Raw genomic sequence first — 14590 nt, forward strand, 5'->3', positions numbered from 1 at the left:
AACTGTGAAGAAGTTCTTCCTAATGTCTAGTCTAAATTTGCTCTCTGCTAGCTTGTGGCCATTATTTCTTGTAACCCCCGGGGGTGCCTTGGTGAATAAAACCTCACCAATTCCCTTCTGTGCCCCCGTGATGAACTTATAGGCAGCCACAAGGTCGCCTCTCAACCTTCTCTTGCGGAGGCTGAAGAGGTCCAGGTGCCCCAGTCTTTCTTCATAGGTCTTGGCCTGCAAGTCCTTAACCATACGAGTGGCCCTTCTCTGGACCCTCTCCAGGTTATCCACATCTCTCTTGAAGTGTGGCGCCCAAAATTGAACACAGTATTCCAACTGCGGTTTGACCAGTGCCTGATAGAGGGGAAGTATCACCTCCTTGGATCTGTTCGTCATGCATCTGCTGATGCACGATAAAGTGCCATTAGCTTTTCTGATGGCTTCGTCACACTGACGACTCCTGTTCATCCTGGAGTCCGCTAGGACTCCAAGATCCCTTTCCGCTTCTGTTCCACCAAGCAGGTCATTTCCTAGGCAATAGGTATGCTGGACATTTTTCCTCCCTAGGTGCAGCACTTTGCATTTCTCCTTGTTGAATTGCATTCTGTTGTTTTCTGCCCATTTGTCCAACCTGTCCAGGTATGCTTGTAGTTGTTCCCTGCCCTCCGGCATGTCTACTTCTCCCCACATTTTTGTGTCATCTGCAAACTTGGACAGAGTACACTTCACTCCCTCGTCCGAGTCACTGATGAAGAGATTGAAGAGTCATTTATTAGTTGTGTATGCAAGAACCAAATGACTTATGTAGCATTTTATGTAGACATGGCCAGTATCCTTTTGATTAGAGCTGTGCCTAAAATTGACATCATTATATATGACACAGTATGCAGATAATGGAGGACCAATTGGTAGATACAATTTAAAAAAAAAGGTTTCTTTGTAAACATGTGCTTTTCAGCTGAAAGTGCAAAGTTACTTAAAGTACATTCTCCCAGTTGTGTGCTGATGAGGGAGCAACACAGAGCTGGTCCATCTTTGATGTGGGTGCGAATTGGAAGTAACTCAATAGAGTCAATTAAGAGCTAGTCATATGAAAATGTTGTATGTGATGTCAGAACTAGGATGTTAATCAAAATTCTGAATGTTAATACTGATATTAATGTTTATATGCTAATGTGAAAAGTATGGGGAACAAACAAGAAGAGGTCCTTAGCCTCATTGTTCTACAACAGCCCGGCTAAATAGCAATCTGTTCAATGAGTTGAAACTCAAAAACGAATCCCATAAGAGTGGAAACTTTGTCATAGTACTAGGGAAGAGTATTAGAATATCACATGGGCATGCAGGGAAAAATTAGAAAAGCCAAGGTACAATTTGAAACATAGCTGCAAGGGACATAAAAGGCAAAAAAGTGATTTCTACAAGCATGCCAAAAGTAAGAAAAAGACCAATAGACCATAAACTGAATATAAGCCAACAGTAGCCAACAGGATACCTCTAAAAGACCTCTAAAAGTTTGGCTAAGGCCACTTACAAATAACTTGATATCAGTCAATTAAATGGAGGTGACCAGCTCCTTGTGAAGGAGTGCATGCTCTTTCCCCAAATGAATCCCATGTGAAGGCATCAGCCTGTTCCTCCATGCTCTTTAACCAGACCCAGTGCCTGAATACAGGCTTGCTCACCTGTTCCCATTTATGTGAAGTGCCAGATTCTATTCCATCTCTTAGGCATCTAAGTGTATCTGAGCACTTAAATGTGATTTAAATCCTTAGAATGCAATTAATGTGTCTACCTTTGTAAAACATCATTATCATCCTTAATTTTAAGTCACAAAAAAGCAGTGAGAAGGAGAAGAACTAACAATATTTTGTATTAACTGTTTTTAACTGAGTCAAGCACCATGGAATAGAATCATACTTAGGTGCTTATGTCCGCTTATATACCTAATATGTGAAATAGAATCTGGGGTTAAAAGCATAGTTTATACCCATTTGAATATTCAAGTGTGGCAGCACACTTTGTATAAGTTGGAAATCAGGCATTTTAAAGTGTCACTGGAGGTAGCGTCTCTCCAGCGTACAATGAAAACCAGCAAGAAAACTCTCCATCCCTTCTTATAAGAATTCTTCATCTAGTTTTCAGTTGCTGTTGATGGATGATGAGGACTTTCCCTCAACTTTCCCAAGCTGATTTTGTTTCATAATCTTAACTGACTGCTTTAATAACCCAATTGATCATTATTAAGCTAAAAGGCAGAAATCCCTGCTCTCCAACACAGTTTTGTACTTTGTTAGTAGTATACAGTGTTGCAAGGCACCCACCTGTACAACATCCTAAGAATATCATGTAATAATTTAGTATCACTTGTGAGCAGCCAAAGAATCTGGAATTATTGGCGAGTAGGATGCTGTTTCTATTTCTTGATGATATTTCTCATTGTGTCTGTTAAATGCATTAGGGGAGACCCTAGATGCATTGAAATCAACAGCCAAATTCTCACTGAACTCAGAAGGGTCAGGATTCAGCTCTTTGTTAGATGTGTCATGTGTAGCCTATAAAGAGCTACATCTCCAGCTGAAATCAGAGAGCCTCTATGTTTTTTTTTTCTTCTTATAAACTCTCATGCTCAAAGCCATAAGAGATGTTCATTAGACTTAAAGGAAAAATAAAATACAAACAAAGCGTCTGACACAGGACAATCAAAATAACATTATTTTTTCAAACATCCCCTTAATTTCAGTTGATACCACGAAGTGTGGCAGGGAGATTGCCACAAGTCGCACAGAAAGAGAAATAAAAGCCCAAATTAAAGCTGGGATATAGTTCACAACAGGAAAGAATTATCCTGACAATAATCAAGATTATAATAAGCTTGCAGGTAGCAAGGTTAACCTGCTATGAACTGGTGTCTTTTGCAGAATGTCTGAACATTTTCTCTGTAGCTTATTTATGTGGAGTCTAATGTCACTTACATGGGTTTTGGCCAGGAGAACAACTTGCCTAACTTTGGTTCTTCTGACTCCTGCTTACAAAGGGACCTGGATATGTGACATGCTTACATTACTGTACTTGACATCAGTTTTGTACAGCCAAGCAAATTATGCTGGGATCCAGAGGAGACAAACAGACATCATTTTAATATTACCCGTAATTCATCCCAGGGTAACACTATACTAAATTCAAGTAATTTACATCAGTATTGTTATACCTCTGATATTTTCCCCATAAATAAATTATGCTGATTGAGTTTTATACCTGATTTATACCAGAGTAACTCTTTCTGCATCCAAGTAAATTATGCTGGTGTAGGGATTGTATGTCATGTATCCATTTCTTTATATATATATATATATATATACACACACACACACACACACACTGGTGTACAGACTGATTTCACCGGTGCAAACGTGTCATTTGTCTAACCTCTGTGAATGAAATTAGGTCCTTCACTTGCAACAGATTAAGTTAATAGGTTGTGGCATCTTATTGTCTTTTAATGATGATAATTCTTATTTTTGCCTGGAGTCTGAAATTCTAGGTACACAAGGTAGCTGTTTGCTAACTATGCCACATTTGATGTCATTGCTTACTGATTTTTTTTTTCCAGGCATAGGCTAAGAGGTAGAAATTTATAACTGCTGTATTTGCTCTGCCTGGCATATTCACTCTGTAAGAATATATTTTTCCTGAGTGTCTTTGGAAAATTCTCCTTGAGTTAAAAGAGTCTGTACTTCTAGGGTATGGTTTTCTGCCTCTGGCATTATTCAGATGTGATTTTCTGTGAATGATTTTTCTGTGGAGATTTAATTTTTCATCTAATAATGAATGTTGATCTGCTGAAAATTATAGCCAGGTTCATAATTTTAATATGCTTTCCTATGTTCACTTCTGATGTCTCTACACAGTCTTCAAACTTTTTCCCCAAATGCTGGTACTATTGAGCAACTAAACTTTAATTTCCTTATTAATTTATAGCCAATGGTTCTAGTGCTTTCATAGCTGGTGAGGTTTCTCTTACTAGAACTCACTGCTAGAAAAAAGTTGTTCTTTATATGATTTCTTCTAAGTTAGGTAACGGACATTATTTCTGCCCCCTTTCCAAAGTGAGATAGTCACAGGAATGTTAGCTTATTAGCTTTATTAAATCAAGCTGTATCTAGCTCACAGGTTGGTGCCATATTCTGACCTTCCTAGTAATGCTGACTTTCCACGGCACTACACTGATTAACACTAGTTGAGCATCTAAGCTGGTAGGTCTGCTGTCAAAATAAGGTACTGCTTTATTTTATTACAGATGGGAGAATCTGGCCCCTGCCTAAGAAGGGTTTCACCATGATGCTTATCCTGTTTTCTTCAGCAGGTTAGAGTGCAAGCTCTTTGGGGTAGCATTGGCCTTGACAGTACTGAACACATTGGCAAGTGTATAATAATCCTAGTCTTGGGGAGAATTCAAAATGTGGATCGAACTCTGGTCCGACTTTTGTGACTTGGGCTGTAATAATCCTTCCCTCTCCATTTATGGCAGATAGAACCTTCTGTTTTACTGTGAAGAGACTCTGCTACAACGCATAGAAACAGTTTTAAAGTGCCAGATTTTAGCAGTAACCACAAATAATAAATGCAGACTTTATCAATGGCTGCAGTAGCATTTGTTACTAAACTTTAATAATTATTAAGCTGTCTTTATAAATTATAGCAAAATATAAAATTCAGAATTTTTCCTTCCAGTTACTAATGATGCATTGGTAAATAATTCTGTTCTTTTCATAAGGTGCACATTATATTATTTCATACACACTGAATTTATCAGTGAGGTTTTTTTGTTACTTCTTTTTAATTTGGGTTTCATTCAGTTTACATATCCTCATTCTCTAAGGATGATTCAAAAGAGTGAAATAGCCATCAGTTACCAATATGTAGGTCATCTAGGCTGATGGGTAAGAATTATTCATTTCTTTCATTGCTTATCTTTCATCCTTATGCCACAGATTTACATTATCTTCATGATTTCCAATAATTAAAAATCTATATGGTAAAGAAAAACTAGCCAATATGGTTTGTTTTTTTTAAAAAGGACACAAGCAGGGCCAGGAAATAGGGCATGACTCAAGTACTGCAATGCTACAGCTCTCCCTGGTTGTTAAAATAGTTCTTTTAGGGCCAAGGACAGTTGGATACACCTTCAAAGAGTTAAGACCATATTTGTCCAGCAGAAAGCTAGACCTTGCTTCCCACCATGATTAGGGGTATAAAATCAGTATAAAACTACCAGCCCCAATTGGTCCTGTACCAAATACAGCATACTAGTTTTCAAGGATTGGGCTATAGTCTACTTACTCCCACACTGAACATGCTAAACCCAGAAAAGAGGCAGTGAAGCGGTCTTGAGGGAGCCCCCTTCTGCTGCTAGCAAGCATGTGAGAGATCAGTTCTGACTTTGGCATATGGGAAACAGTAGGATTGGAAGTGCTTCTCAAGGAGCTCTCAAGAACATGGAAGAATCAATAATGATATGCCTTAGCCCTCTACTCCACTCTGTTTTTGCCCTTCCTTCTAGGCCATTCTATTCTGGTTCTTTCTTTAGTAGTCTCTTTTTTTTGTTACAGTTTAATTTTTTTGGAGAAGGGTGTTTATGAGCACCATAGCAGTGTATACAGTGAAGAGAACAAGATGAAAAAAGTGCACCTTGAAGTTGGAGCAAAAGGTGGAGCAGTCTGTGATCCCTAGCTCACATAAGGGGTTTGTTCTGAAGTCTTGAACCAGCCTCCTTAGCTGCTCTGTCTTCTGTTCAGGTGAGCTTTATCCTTGTGTCAGAAAGTGCCATGTGCTCGAGGTATTGAGTTGTTGACCATGGTTTGTATACCAGAGCTTTAGAGGGCGCTATGCCATTGACTGCCTTGAAGATAAGATCTAAGACTTTGAACTTAACAGCATATTCATAGAAATACAGGAGAGGGAGCAGAGGACAGGCTTGATATGCTCACAGTTAAGGTAATTTGTTGAAGTAATATGCTTGCAGGTATTATATTGCAGCATTCTATATTAGCTGGAGTTTTTAAAGGACTCAGGTGTACCATATTGCTGTTGTCCAGACAAGATGTACTAAGAATGTGTCACTGAGGTCAGCTCATTATCCAGGGTGGGACAGTTTTTGCTGGTCAAATGGAAATGATAAAAAGTATTACTCGCAGATGCTGTAAGGTCAGAGCATGTCTACATGCTGATCTAAATTGACCGCCTCTGGAGGTATACCTTCTACTAAAGGAGACTGCAGTGTGGCTTCAGCCTCTTCAAAGTATTTTAAAGAACAATACCAGCCTAAGGGCTGTCTTGCTTAGTTTCAGATTCTGCCTACTGTTCTTCATCTGTGAATCAAGGCTGTTTTAATGGTAGATGTATGGCTGTATATGGTGAGGACTTAGAAAAGGCCCAAACCTCATGGGACATCCTCGTTCCCATTCAGGGAACAGCCATTCAGAGAATTCACAAAAGTGGGTTTTAAATGATCTTGGGTCTGTGCTTATGCCTATCAACCAATATCCTAGTCTTGGATACTGATAAATTTCCTAGGACTCGCTTGAATATTAGCATAACTCACAATGAGGTAAAATTGAAACAGCATTTCCAGTGAAGTAGCGTCATTTCTGAGGTAACTTTCTCTGACCATACTAGCAGAAAACATCCTCCTTCCTCCCACTTTTGCCATATTTAATGCTTAAAAGGTGGTCATGATGTGACCTATGCTTTTTAATTTTGTGGGTAGCAGATTGTGGCTGTCTGTTTTAGGGGATATAGATCGGGGTACTGCTAGAAGGTACAGGAATGGAAGGAGTGGGAGTTCTCTTGGACTCACAAAAGACTTGAAAAGAGGCTGATAGGGTTGCAGGAGAAAGTTAGCCAATGCTTAAGTGTCCTACAATATTGTGACAGTTATTCCAGTATCTGTTACCTGACCTATTTTTAGGGTCAAGGTTTGTATAAACTTAGAAGAAATTACAAATTGATTCTTAGGTAGGGTTAATTTAATTCCTTATAAATATATATCCTCTCTACTTAGAGTCTCTCTGTTTGACTGGCTACAACATCTTCGAATTCTATAGTTAATGTTAAGCAGTGCCAAATTTGTTGGCTACAATTCAAGGATCTGGCTGGGTTCAGACACCTGGAAAATACAAGCATCATGGCTAGACCCTGGGTGGTTTTGGTGGTACATTAGATATAATATCTCTAGCATTGCATACCAGCTTCAGCCTCACAGCATGGAAATACTTTTGGTTCTCTTAGATTTTTTCATTATTTGCAGGGGCTCAGGAGGTAAGTTAGTGTACTCAGTGAATCTGTTACTTTTGGGAATTCAGCCATTACATACGAGCTCCCTGAAATCCTGTTGATCATGTGGACTTATGGGAAATTCATCAACTGGTTGTCAAGCTTAGCCTCTAGCAGTTGTATTAAGCACTGTGACTTCAGTGGAATTACACCAGGGATGGATTTTGCCTGGAGAGCTACCTCATCTGAATGTTGCCCTTTACCCAATACCTGAGTTTAAGGCAGACAGGTTACAAAAACTTTATGTATGGCAGAAAACTAGTGATACAATTTTGCTTTCTCTTCTATCTTGCTACTAAGAAAGTTCCTCTTGAAATAAGAGTTCCTTGATTTCAATTTGACTTATTAAGATGTTATGGAATCAGTTCTGCTTTTTTATACAAGAACAGGCCCTGTTGACACCAATGACAATATCATGGGCATACCATGAAAGGGACATCTCTGCAAGTTATTTTGAAACCTAGTACTTTATAGATAATGTCTTTGCACCCCCTTAAGAAAGCAAACTTGATTCATAAGCTCAGGCCACAATAAGTACTTATGGCCATTTTTTTAATATAAGCTGTATGAGGAAGTTTCACTTTCACAAAAGTACCAGGCCAAAATTGCTCATGCCCAGGTCAATGGCAAAGTATGTAATTTTACTAAAAATACTTTTTAAAGATATAATGAACATCAACACAGATGGATAAGTAAATATACTTACTGTCTGTTACACTCAAGAAAAATATTGTAAAGAGAATGGATTTTTCCTGTCACTGCACTGATGGCAATGCTGTTAAGGTTAGTAAATGCTGACTATGTCTCTCATAAACGGGGACTGCAGAAATTTAAGCTGCACCCCTCCTTCAGAACTCCTCAAAATTTACCATAAATTAACAGAATTGGCAGTCTGTACTTAATAGTGTTTCAGAATTGAAAAGGCAGGGGAGCTTTAAATAAAGATTCAAGTTTTTTTGGTAAAATTATATGGTGGGAAGCTCATTTAGCACTTTTTATTATACCTGCTAATAGGCAACTCCTAAGAAATTCAGATGATCTGATTACCTTTGGATATTTAATCCAAAAACGAGACTCCTAGCTCTCTGAATCTGAGCACGCTTGGATTTGGTGAGCTTGCTTAACACTTCACTGTTATAGCCCAGACTAAAATCCCAGATTCATACAAACAAATCCTTCTCTAACAAAATTTACATGAAGTTTGGATTTGCATCCCAATGCAACCTCTACTATACTGCAAGCTGGAGAGCTCACAAGAAGCAAACATATTTTCATGTATTTAACAGGCTGGGTTTTGAACGTCAAAAAATGCCTTGTTTTTGTGTTGGAGTAAAGAGTTTTTATAGCTCATTCGTTTGGCCACCTCTTTGGCCCAGAATACTGAAATCTAGTCCCACTCCAGTTCTGTTATCTCAACACTTTTATGAGCTTTAAAAGACCCTCAACATTGCCCATTTCATGCCTCCTTACGACCTCATTTCTTGTCTGCATTGGGTGACTGCAGAAGATGAATACTGTGAAGTGGGGTTTTCCTTTATTGTATAATGTCTGTCTTTTAATTGATGTACATAAAACTAGATGAGTCGAAGGTTACAGGTCAGTAAGGAGACAAGGTTCCTTGGGTGAATTTGATATCTTTTATTAGACCAACCCAAATAGTTGGAGAATAGTTATTAAGCAAGCTTTCGAGTTCAAAAACCCTTCGTCAGGCTAAGGAAGTTTCAGCAGTTGGTGTGTGCTCTTCCTGGATGGAATGGCAAGTAAAGAAGCCAGGGGCTGGGCTGGGCTGGGGTGTCAGTTGCCAGGCAGATTATAATGTATCAAAAATCCAGTGTCTATGTTTAGTCCCTGATCTCTAGTATCCAGCAGGTTGATGAAATGGAGCTCATAGGCTCGTCTCTGGGAAGTGTTGTGTAAATTTCCCTTGAGGATCAGGACTGAGAGATTGGAGAGAGAGTGGCCCTCCTGTGAGAAATGTGCCCCCACCGGTAATTGGGTGTTTCTGTCTTTGATGGATTTCCGGTGTGCGTTCATTCTGGTGCGCAGTTGTTGTTTGGTCTCTCCTACGTATTTTCCATCAGGGCATTTGGTGCATTGGATGAGATATGTTACATTTCTGGAGGTGCAGCTGTAAGATCCAGGGATGCTGATGGCTCTGTTGTGGGGTGTAGTAATAGTGGGGGTGGTGGAGATGTGTTGGCAGGTTTTGCATTTCTTGTCATGGCACCGTCTGGATCCTTTTGGTGTGTTCTGGGCTTGAGGAAGTTTGCTTCTGGTGATGAGGTTAGCGAGGTTCGGTGCTTGTCTGAAGGCTAGGATGGGTGGCTCTGGGAAGATCTTTTTAAGAATAGGGTCTCTTTCTAGTATGGGTTGCAATTTTTTGAGGATTTTCTGTACAGGTTCAAGGGAGGGGTGATATGTCATAACCAGCGGTGTGCAATTTGTGGGTGTTTTTCTTCTGTACTGCAGCAGTTCTTCACGTGGTATCCGGGTGGCTCTTTCAAACGTGCGATCTATCTCTCTGGACGAGTGTCCTTGCTGGGTGAAAGCCTTTTTAAGATTGGTGAGGTGGCAATCCTGGGTGTTCTCTTCAGTACAGATGTGGTGGTATCTGAGGGCTTGGCTGTATATCACAGCTTTTTTGGTGTGTTTCGGGTGATTGCTGGTTCTGTGCAGATATGTATGTTGGTCTGTGGGTTTCTTGTATACTGTGGTCTGTATTTTACCCTTCTGGATACTGATCATTGTGTCTAAAAAGGAGATGTTGGTGCTGGAGTATTCTAGAGAAAGTCAGATGGAGGGATGGTGATTGTTGAATTTCTGATGGAACTCAATCAGAGATTGCAGGTTTTCAGTCCAAATGATGAAGATATCATCAGTGTATCTTAAGTATAGCAAGGGTTTGATGGTGCAGTTCTTGAGGAAGTCTTCTTCCAGGTGACTCATAAAAAGGTTGGCATACTGTGGGGCCATTTTATTGCCCATAGCTGTTCCCATCAGCGGTGTGTGCGATCAGATCAGTAAGGATATATTCCCTTACTGTGGCTATGTAACTTCCATGGCTGTCAACAGCAGGAGTTTCACATATGTGTCTAAGGGCGACTAGATAACTGTTACTGACATTACCTTATCCTTGAGCAATGACACTTGATTTGCAGAAGTCATTTGGGAGAATTAGAATCCATTATTCCCGTTCTGTCATTCAAATTATGGGGAATCAGAACTTGGCCTGAGCTAAATTCAAACAAGGTGAATATATTGGAGTCCTCCTGAATAATAATAGCTTAGATTTGAAATTGGAGAATTTCCAAGTGCATCAAGAAATGTGTAATATCCTTACGGGATTATTAAACTGTAGAGTTGAGAAACTAAGGCATAGGGGGATTGTAAATTGTTTAAGGCTTCTCAAAAGTCTGAAGCAGAGCCAGCAATGGACCCAGATTGCCTGACTCCCAGCACAGAGTTTTAACCACAAGACCCAGTCTTTCTTCTCTGCCACACCATTTATTGCATTTTTGCCAGGAAGACAAATTCCATATAACACTGGCTGTTGTTTTTGCAGCCATTGGGCCATAACAGAAAGGCTAGGGCTAGGGACAGAAATTGCACATAAACTGGTATAAGTGATTGGAAAGTAGTTCAAATCTGTAATGCAACAGAAGTTAAGTGCACATAAACTGCTTTCAAAATGCCCAAAACTAGTTTCAGATAAACCTGGATGGACATAGTCTCAGATCTGATTTAGGTTAAATTGGTTTATTGAACTCTGTGCCAGATCCCCTCCAGATTCAAGTTAACTCATAGTCCCACAGAATCCCAGGATGCTTTACACCTCCCTGGCAAGCCCCACCTCACAGGGTGGGCAGGTTAGCCATGGCCCAAACTTTCTGCTCCAGCTGAGCAGGGAGGCATGCTCTAGCATCTCTCAGATTCTGTCCTGAGCCACAACAAGCATGTGGCTGAATTTCCAGAATCAAAAGTGAATGTCTGTTCATTTGTTTATCATTTCAATCTGTGCAGTTTAGGCTAACTTGCAAAGATTGAATTGATTCAGCCTTGGGCTTTTTGACTGTCTGTACCTAGCCAATAAGAGTTTTCATAAGCATTTTGGTTACTAGGGAACAAGTCAACTTTTTTCTACCACAATGTGTGAAATGTTCTGGATGTGAACATAGATTTGTAAATGCCAGCTTACATTTGACTTGTTCAGTGATTCAACATGGTTGGGTCAATGCTGAAAATAAAAGAGGAAATTCAAGATGTGATGCTTATGGTAGGGCAAGAAATTGTTAGCAGTACAGTGTGATTGTGAGAGTATTTTCATCTGCATTGCACTGCAAGAGCTAACTCTGACATATGTTTGACAGCATTCCAGTTGGCAAACAGCAACATTTTAGTGAGTCAATACCACTGAGAGACCAACATGATATCTGATCTGACAGCAAGATAAATTGATCCAAGCTCAAACTACAACAGTAGCCAGGAATCAACCTATAATGTTTTTGTTTATCCTGTCAGAACATTGTATATAACTGATTCCCTGTCTGCCATTAACAGCCCTGCCTTAATTCCACAAACATGACTTTCTTGGCGCACACATGCATTTACATTATTTATAAAAAGTGGAAAGAAAATTAAGCACGGGTTTAGTTTAGCAATATTGTGAACTTTTTTAATTAATTTTATTCTTTAAAAATCCTTTCTATTTTGAAAGTGTGTGATTATCTCTGACTGCTGTGTGTGCATGTATGTGTGTATTAGGGAACCATATGAAGAAGTTCCAACATATCCAATCCATTGTGGATATGCTGGATAGAGATTTTGTATGTTGTTCTGTCCTGTCAAGTCCAATATATTTGTTTGCTTCCCAACTCTGTAGGCCCAATTCATAGCTGGCATACGTGGGTGCAACTCTATTGTTTTGGCTAAGCTGAGGCCACTTATGTTCCAGTCTGAATGTTAAGGATGGCTGAGAAGAATATAAGAAGATAGAAATACAGTCTTGTGAGGCTAACTGAACTTTAGTGGAATCAGACACTTCCAGCATCATCTTCTAGTGCTATTTAACAGTGCTATTTGCACCTGGAATGGACTCTGATTTCTGCCTTCTGAATGCCTTCCAAACCTTGATATGCATTGCAGCTCCTTTTGATCATGTTTGTCTGATTACTTGAGCCATTTACTCAGTATTGGAGAGTATGTTGAAGAGACCTCGGCATTTACTTGCTCCCTTTCTTGCATATTATACCATTGCTACTTTTTCCCTTGGTCAGCCCTCCTACCTCTACCCATTCCTTTCCTTTTCATGTCCTTGTGGCCAGGTATTTAGCAAAATTTGCAGATTTGTTATTCTCACCAAGCTGGCGGGTGTTGTAGATACACTGGAGCATAGGGCTAGGATTCAGAGTGATCTGGACAAATTGGAGGATCCAGCCAAAAAAAATCTCATGAGGTTCAACAAGGACAAGTGCAAAGTCCTGCACTTAGGATAGAAGAGTCCCATGAACTGTTACAGGCTGGGGACTGACTGGCTATGTAGCAGCTCTACAGAAAAGGAGCTGAGGGTTATGGTGGACAGTAAACTGGTTATGAGTCAGCAATGTGCCCTTGCTGCCAAGAAGGCTAACAACATGGGCTGCACTAGTAGGAACACTGCCAGCAGATTGAGGGAAGTAATTATTCCCCTCTATTCTGCACTGGTCAGGCCACATCTGGAGTACTGTGTCCAGTTTTGGGCCCCTCACTATAGAAAGGATGTGGACAAGTTGGAGAGAGTCCAGCGGAGACCAACAAAAATGGTTTGGGGGTTGGGGAGTATGACTTATGAGGAGAGGCTGAGTGGACTGGGTCTATTTAGCCCGGAGACGGGAACGTCTCATGGCTAAAAGGGAGGTGTATATCCAATGGAAGGGAGGGGCCATCACCAGGGAGGACTATACCGCAGTTGCTCGGGGCTGCAGGGGGGTGGTCAGAAAGGTCAAGGTGGAGGTGGAACTGGGACTAGTTATCTGGATCAAGGACAACAAGAAGTCCTTTTTTAAATACATAGGGAGTAAAAAGAAGGTACTGGGTAATGTGGGGCCTCTGCAAGACATGCTAAGAAATCCGGTCATCACACCAGATGACAAGGCTAACCTATTTAACAATTTCTTTGTCTCCATTTTCCTGAGCAGGGACCGGGTCGTGCCCCCCCCCACCCAAAAACGGGACCTCCATAGGCCCCAGGGGAGGCGCACCCAGACCTAGGGTCAGTGAGGATCTAGTCAGGGAACTTCTGGAGAGACTGGACATATTTAAATCGGCTGGTCCTGACGATCTCCACCCCAGAGTGTTGCGGGAATTAGCGGAGGTCATTGCAGGACCCCTGGCATAGCTTTACGAGCACTCTTGATGCTCTGGTGTGGTGCCAGAGGACTGGAAAAGGACCAATGTGGTTCCCATTTTCAAAAAAAGAAGGAAGGAGGACCCAGGAAACTATAGGCCAGTTAATCTTACCTCGATCCTGGGTAAGCTTTTTGAGAGAATTATCCTGGTGCATGTCCGTGAGGGGCCAGCAGGGGAGGTTATGCTTAGGGGCAACCAACATGGGTTCATTAGAGGCAGGTCCTGTCAGACCAACCTGGTGGCCTTCTATGACCAGGTCACAAAATCCTTAGATGCAGGGGTAGCAGTGGACGTAGTCTTTCTGGACTTTAGGAAGGCCTTCGACGCTGACTCTCACCCCATTGTCATTAAAAAACTAGGGGACTGTGGCGTTGTCACCTACACAATCAAATGGGTCATTAATTGGCTGGAGGACCACACCCAGAGAGTGGTGGTGGATGGGTCATTTTTGACCTGGAGGGATGTGGGCAGTGGGGTTCTGCAGGGCTCGGTCCTCGGGCCCACACTGTTCAACATCTTCATCAGCAACTTGGACGAGGGGGTAAAAAGCACCCTGTTCAAATTTGCAGATAACACTAAGATGTGTGGGAAGTGGGCATGCTAGAAGGGAGGAATAGGCTGCAAGCAGACCTAGACAGGTTACAGGGGTGGGTGGATGAGAACAGGATGGGTTTCAACACTGACAAGTGCAAGGTACTGCACCTGGGGAGGAAGAACCAGCAGCATACCTACAGGCTGGGGAAACTCCCTTCTTGTCAGTGCAGAGGCAGAAAAAGATCTTGGAGTCATTATTGATGCCAGAATGAACATGGGCCAACAGTGTGGGGACGCAGTTAGGAAGGCCAACCGTACCTTGTCATGCATCCACAGATGCATCTCA

General features: G+C 41.1%; 1 protein-coding gene across 1 annotated transcript in view; it reads left to right on the top strand.

Moving 5' to 3' along the window:
* RP1 (RP1, axonemal microtubule associated) overlaps positions 1-14590 on the top strand; it is a 306042-nt gene that overhangs the window by 124895 nt on the left and 166557 nt on the right. The window lies entirely within an intron of this gene.

This window comes from Alligator sinensis, unplaced genomic scaffold, assembly GCF_000455745.1.
Source record: "Alligator sinensis unplaced genomic scaffold, ASM45574v1 scaffold612_2, whole genome shotgun sequence".
NCBI classification, from domain to species: Eukaryota; Metazoa; Chordata; order Crocodylia; family Alligatoridae; genus Alligator; species Alligator sinensis.